General features: G+C 38.0%; 1 protein-coding gene across 1 annotated transcript in view; it reads right to left on the reverse strand.

The window, feature by feature from the left end:
* ndst2a (N-deacetylase/N-sulfotransferase (heparan glucosaminyl) 2a) overlaps nt 1-4462 on the reverse strand; it is a 77176-nt gene extending 72714 nt beyond the window's left edge. Inside the window, exon 1 of the mRNA XM_030772996.1 lies at nt 4289-4462. The gene's annotated coding sequence lies outside the window, so the exon portion shown is untranslated. The remainder of the gene's footprint in view (nt 1-4288) is intronic.
* Between the last annotated feature and the right edge of the window lie 2694 nt (nt 4463-7156).

Raw genomic sequence — 7156 nt, forward strand, 5'->3', positions numbered from 1 at the left:
ATGCAGATGTGACTTCTGTCGAAGTCAAATTGGACTCACTCCTGTATTTTGAGTAGTTTTTGAGCTGGTAATAATAAACTTATGAAATAGCTTTTTCCCCTGCATTTGTTATCATTCAAAGATTTTCTTAATACTCACAGATCTGAAGGACACAAACTTTGTCGACAAACCGATTCATTTTGATAGTCACCTCCTTGTAATTAAACTGCTGACATGATTTTTCTCCTACACTATTTCAATAGACCAGTGCTCTCTGACATTTTTTGTTGTTAATATTTTGAATTCTACTAAGTATACCTGCATTAGTGCTGGCAAATGAATAAAAGCTTTAGATCATGTCTTAAAGACTAACAATAAATGTCATTGGTTTGTTCACAACAAAGTTAATCATGCGCACGGAATTAAACTTCAGTTGTACCTGCTTCCAGCAAGGTTAATTAATATGGTTGTTGCTCTATTTGTAGACTGTACTGTGCACTTGACCATGTTAAGCACTAAAATGGCAACTTTATTTAGCAACCACAGAGTATTCATTATAGCAGCTCTCCAAAGCAACTAGGCCCATGCATAAAAACTTCAATGCACTTATTACATTATAATGGCATAATGCACACATTAAGACATTTCTAGGGGAAACAATGATCTCAAACAGTCAAATCAACAACATGGTCACTTTGCATGAAGTCCCATGGTCTAAGCTGACAGCATAATGACAAATTAAAATTTGTTTAAAGAAAGGACAATATATGTTCAACTCCTGCACGGGGTTGCAAATTTAAAGGGACTTCCTGGATCAACAGTCGCTAACGGTAATGAACAATTAATCGACTGTTCATTACCGCCTCCCCCCCACACACACACGATATTGACATCAAATACGCAAGTAAGACATTCCTCAATAAAGGAGTTTATTGAACAAATACCTTTTCCATTCAACTTTTAAGCATATTAACAATGATTGCCTCTGGATGGGAAACGATATCCTGGCTCGACAAAGTTCATTAGTCCACGGAAACCTTCACCATCAGCTGTAGTTAGTAGCATCATGTTTTTAACGATCATACCGCATATTGGTTTTGTGATTTCGTTAGCTTGCCTGTCATCGCAATTTCTCCCAGCCAATGCAACAGTAATGGATGGAAGCCACTGGAACTTTTGCCTGTCAATAAGGCTGGATGTTGGCTATTGAAACGATACATAAGAGGACTTCTTGTTGTATTTAACCTGAGCACAGTGTCACAGTGGTTACAATGCATGTTTTCATTTTGTCATGTGAAACGGGCCCATGCCACACTCCTCCTCACCCGCTTCATCATTTCGCTTTCAGAAACCGCACAAGATTTGCATGCTATCATAATAGGCCCACAGAAAGTAAAAAGAGCCGGTCTACTCGCTGTTACGAAAATGCGCGATACTTGCAATTTATTCATTTAGTTTGGAACTCTTGATCGACTAAATTCTTATCGGCAGATAATCGATCGTCGATTAATCGTGAACGACTCTACTCCTGAACCATGTCAATGCTGTAACATGTCGTTTTTGAACCGTAAACAGTTGGCTTCACCAACATGCTGTGCAAAGCCTGTGTCTTAATGAAGACATTCCATTTGCATTTCCTTCCCCTGCGTTGCTGTGATCGCGCTTTGGAATTCAACCCTTGTTGACATCGTTCTCCCATTTTCCAGCGCTGAGACAGGATCTGACTCAGCTCTCTGAAGATTATGTAAAATTCTCATCTTTTTGGGTTCACGTGGGCTTGTGTCTCAGCTTTTAGCTTCAGAAGTGGGACGTTTCATTCACAGAATTTTATGCACAATATGAAACGACAAAGTATTCCATTAACATATCCCACAAATCATTTCACACTCCGGCTGTTTATGTACCCAAGAGGCATTAATGTTGACAGATCCTTGCTTGTCCAACACACACACACACACACACACACACACCATTAAAATCTCATGCTCTGAAACAATTACATAATTATCTGGAACTGTGTCAAAAGAAAATTCTCCTATAGGACTGTTTAGTCATGGCCGGAGTGGTACTCCACCCAGCAGGTGTATTACAATCAACAAACATGCCATTTCAGCGCAAATGGTTAACGTTCAGATATTCAGGGCTGTTTTAGTCGAATGAGAGGAGGCATAGAAATAGGCCTGGTCAGGTTTAATCTACTGCCCTGGGATATGGGGTTCTTCTGATGTTCTCCTGCAACATAAACCAGGCCTTCCCCTTGTTCCTCTTTTCAAAAGGCCTAGGAAAATAAAAAAGGAATCTCCTCAAGAGAGCCACCCCGAACCCAACTCTTAATTATAAAACCGTTCTCAGACATCAGCACTACACTCTCAGGACCAAATTCATCTCCAGCCCACAGTTCAATACTAATGGAGTCTTCAACTTGAGAAGGAAGTTAAGCAAATTCATAGGAAAGAACTAAGCTGCAAACTACAATGTCTTCCTTACCTTTAGAAAAATCATTTTTTGCTAGGACCCAATCGTCAAAAACCACAAATTGGACAAATACTGTCACATAACGAAGGTTGAGCTAACTTATTAAACTAGTCTTACTATTCTGAAGGTTGCAACTAATAATGAGTCACTTTTTGTCTAGTGCCACAGTGAAAATCAAATTTGAGGTGTCTTTCAAATATCCCTGTAACAACAATTCAACTTTAAACAGAGTCAAACAATTTTTCATTACCGGAAAGGCAAAGGCTGGCTCTCTTTATTATCTGAAAACGAAATGAGTGCTGAGGTAATCCTGGGTGATAGCGTTGAGAACACTCCAACAGTACTTGGACAATTAAAACAACCAAAGGATAATACAAGCCAATTAGTTCACAATGAAAGATGACAAATGCCATGGGCACAGCGCTGGAACATTGCTGTTAAAATTTGCTCTATAAGGACAAACCCATCGTGCACTTGCACTACAATGACAATTGGGGGGTGGGGGGTGTGTGGGGGAGGGAGTACCCACACAGACACTCCTAATTAAGTAACCGCAAACATGTGGTGCCTTGTGCAAGAAATTACGATAAAAGCACTACAGTCCCAACTGAAATGTTTTGGATTTGCTTCAAGGAGCCAAGTTCAGCGCCAGGTCTACGTACAATTTTAACTGATGCACTAATGCTGCAGTCTGTCGTACACATGAATCCATCGTGTTGAGGACTAAATGCCTGAACGATCTCTAAGTAGCGAACAGCACAACTTAACAACCCCACTACCGCTTATCACACGTAACGAATCCCTGCAAAATGAGAGCAGGGGTAATCACAGTCAGGAACGCTATATCTGACAAACCGTGATGGTCCACGCTATGTTAATGAACCGTTACACATCAAATTCGATTCTTCAAACTGGACTACAACAGATCCAGAGAAATGCGCTATAGATTAATAAATTCGTACGCGTTCGATGAACTGAATGTAGAAGTTACTGTAATAATAATGTCATGATTAAGCACATATACAACGTGTAACTGATGGGTGTTCATAGATGTTTGATACAATTAATGCCGAGTAAAATCACGCAAACCCTTTAAAAATCAAAATTCAGAGCAGATGAACAAAATCAAAATACAAGCCAAGCCAACTGTAAAATATCTAAGATCTGTTTGTACCAGTAAACGTAGACAGGATATATAATCGCTTTACAGTCTGGCTTTAACATCCAAGCGGTAACATAACGAACAAAATACAGCTCGTTCTGTTGAATTTTCGCCTTAACCATCACCACCTGCTTTTATATAACCCGAAATTATCTTAGGTTATCTGATAGATAAGTTGCTTGAAAAGTTTATATTTTTAAGTCAAAATGAAAGAAAGCGGCATTAGTATGAAGTGTGAGCTTCCGAACTCACGTATATCATTTAGGACATGAAGCGATATCGAACTAAAAATCAAAACTTTTGTCTCGGCTCTGAGTGTTGCGACAAAACTATCAATCCAGCTCGACGGTTGGTTAGTGCTTTAATCTCGTAAAACAGAAACTGATGCTAGCTGCAGGCTAAGAGTAAAGCTCTAAGCTATAAATGTTTAAGTTAGAAATTGATGTGTTCATGGGAAAACATTAAAATGGCACAGATAAGATAATTACGAAACTATCGAGAAGAATACAAAAATAAAACCCACGTTTGCTCGTATTGCCCAAACTAGAAAGAGGTTAGCCTGCCGGCTATGAAAAAGGCTGTACACGATATACGTGCAGCCCGCGTATGGTTCACGATACTGAACTTTGTGAAGGACGAATACTCGCTTCAAACAGATAGATAAATACTCACCTGTAAACCGAGTCTGCTATCCACACAAAATTGAACAGAGATAAATCAAAAGAAAAACTGGCAAGTTTAAAGTCTTGTTGACAGCATCACTCTCTGAGCCGCCATCTTCATTCAGCTATGATGCTGCTGGCTCGTTACTCTCTCCCGAAACTCGGGAACAAACCAAGTGGAACTAGGAGAGAGGGAGATTCAGTTTGATTCCAAAAAATCTCTGAGCTGTTTATTTGAACATTTGATTGTATACATAACAATGCTGCGGTTGTCCATAGAATCAGAGGAAATGCACTTGTTGGGATCCAATAATGATGGGAGCAACGCATCAAAAAAAGTAAGATTATTTTTCTTCTCCCTGTAAACGAGGCACGTCGATGATACTTGTTTCCAACTGAGAGCACCTCCTTCTCTCTTTTTTCAGGTAAGGGGCACTAAACAGGGGACTGTGGGAAGTACGGGGAGGAGTGGGAATATGTACTCTTTTTCTACTTGTTCGAGTCATTCATGTTTATTTCACATGTCTTGTCACGGGGTTCACCTTGCGATTATGTACATACTGAATTTTATAAATTGGATATGTTGCGTGAAATCATACGACTAATTTCTCACTGTAGCTAAAAATCGTGTTAGTAGAGGTATTTATCAAAGTAAAATCACTTGCAGGGTCGATAAATTAATCCAATCACGATAACCCGTTTTGCAAGAGAAATTTATATAATACCATATATCAGTATTAGCGAATTGTGGCGGATCGCTGTGCTATGTTTTCGTATAAAAAGTTTTGTTCTACAATATTGACCTCGGTGTCTCCAGCGTCATTCGGGTACCAAAAGCAGCTGAACCGGTGCGATACAGTCAACTAGCTCTGATAACAAAGGCATCGTCGGTAAATTGTTGCTCTGGGACGGAGATTACTAAATGTGTTAAAAAGTCAGTGTTCTTTGCTGTGGTTTAAAAAAAAAAAGAAGTCAGAGAATTGAAATTTACCCAATAGCGCCATCTCGTGATGATATACACACGTGCCAAACATGTTCGTATGTCCGCGTTGGTATTACCCTAAACTGTTACCTAATTCCAATTTAACATTGTTAAATCTAACCATAGCTAACAGACGTTTTGGTACGTTCTTACATTTGACAGGGTCTCAAATCAGCAAAGAGTTCTCATTTCCAATGTTTTGTCAGATATCCCTTCAAGGGTGAGGACATCTGGTCCTCACAAGTAAAATATCAAGACACAGAGAGAGTGAGAGTGAGAGAGAGTTGCAACTCCCTAAATTAATGTATTATTTGGCTTCAGGCCTACATAATAATTCAAATGCACGAAGTCCTTTGTTGCCTCCCTAACATGAATCAAATGCAGCCTAAGGTTCTCTCATGAGCTAACACCAATACAATTTAAAAATGTTATTCAACCATTAAATGAAAAAAGTGCTGAACAAACTTCAAATCTGGAATATTAATCGATTATACCATGCATGTTATTGTATCTTGCAAGTATAAATATAAACTCAAGGAGTTTATATGTGGTGGTGTCTTAGGGTTCAGTTGCAAACGCAACTGCAACTGAAAATGATAATGTTCAGTGCTTATTTGATCTTCTGACCTCGACAATCGAAACTGAAGCTGCGGGAACATCTGAACCTGCTCTGCTGACACATGTCATCACACTCAAAAAGTCCCGTAATGCAGCACAAATTTCAAAAATATTTACAGAATTAGTGTTTTGAATGATCTTTATTAAACTCTACATTTTCAATATTGCTTTATCTGTTCCACTTTTTTTAGTTGTTTTTCTCCTTTATTCTAAATTACAGCCTTCTGCAATCAGCACAGTTAATATATATATATATATATATATATATATATATATATATATATATATATATATATATATATATATATAGTCTTATATTTATATAGATTTTTTTTTCCCAACCAGGCTACACTTTGAGGAATACAAAAATATCACAGTACATTTTCTACACACAGTCATACTCCACCACTGAGCTCCAAAGGCCGGGGCTGGGCTTAAAGCTAAGCACATGAGAATCTGGCAACGTCTCTTATGGACCACCTGACCACACTAATCCAGAAGGAAAAGTTCAGTTGGATTAGACAAACAAACAAATTAACAAACTAAAACAAACATAACATAACCTAGAGTAATGTGTATATTTACAAAAAAAAAAAAAAAAAAAACCTTGCAAAAATTGACTTGAGCACAGAGATTGAACAATATTCCACAGAAGCAACACATGACTAAAACATTAACAAATCTTCAATGTTTGTTCAAAACAAAACAAAATCCAGCAAACAAACATGAGGGTCCACTGGCACTTGATTTATTTCACCGTTTGTCTGATTGAACAAAAAGACCCCCAAAAAGCTGTTGAGTTTGGTCTGGCCGGATTCTCATGTTTCAAAGACTCAAGCCCTTACCTCAACCAGTGATTGGAAAAATGAGCTCACACAATACACACTTATAGATTTCTTTCACTCCTCAAATTTGCTCTCTGCAGACACATCATACTATACAAAATATCAAAAACAAAAAGATAAAACAAAACACTGAATATCCTCACCCGTACTTAGATTATTGTTTCATATTAAATGTCTTTAATTGTTTTAACAAATGTTTTTTTTTTTTCCTGTGTTTGTACACGGTCAGAATACTAAAATTGAAATCCTTGTTGACCACTGGAGACTTACTGTCCCAAGGCAGAGGAATGTTGCAGTATGAATCTGACATTTAGTGGTTTAATTCAGACGCGAACTGACAAATGTGGACATTAAAAAAAAAAAAAAAAAAAGAAGAAGAGGAAGAAGAAGAAGGAGGAGAAGGAAAAAAACAAAAACAAATACCTTTTGTCCA

The sequence above is a fragment of the Chanos chanos genome, chromosome 4 (genome assembly GCF_902362185.1).
Source record: "Chanos chanos chromosome 4, fChaCha1.1, whole genome shotgun sequence".
NCBI classification, from domain to species: Eukaryota; Metazoa; Chordata; class Actinopteri; order Gonorynchiformes; family Chanidae; genus Chanos; species Chanos chanos.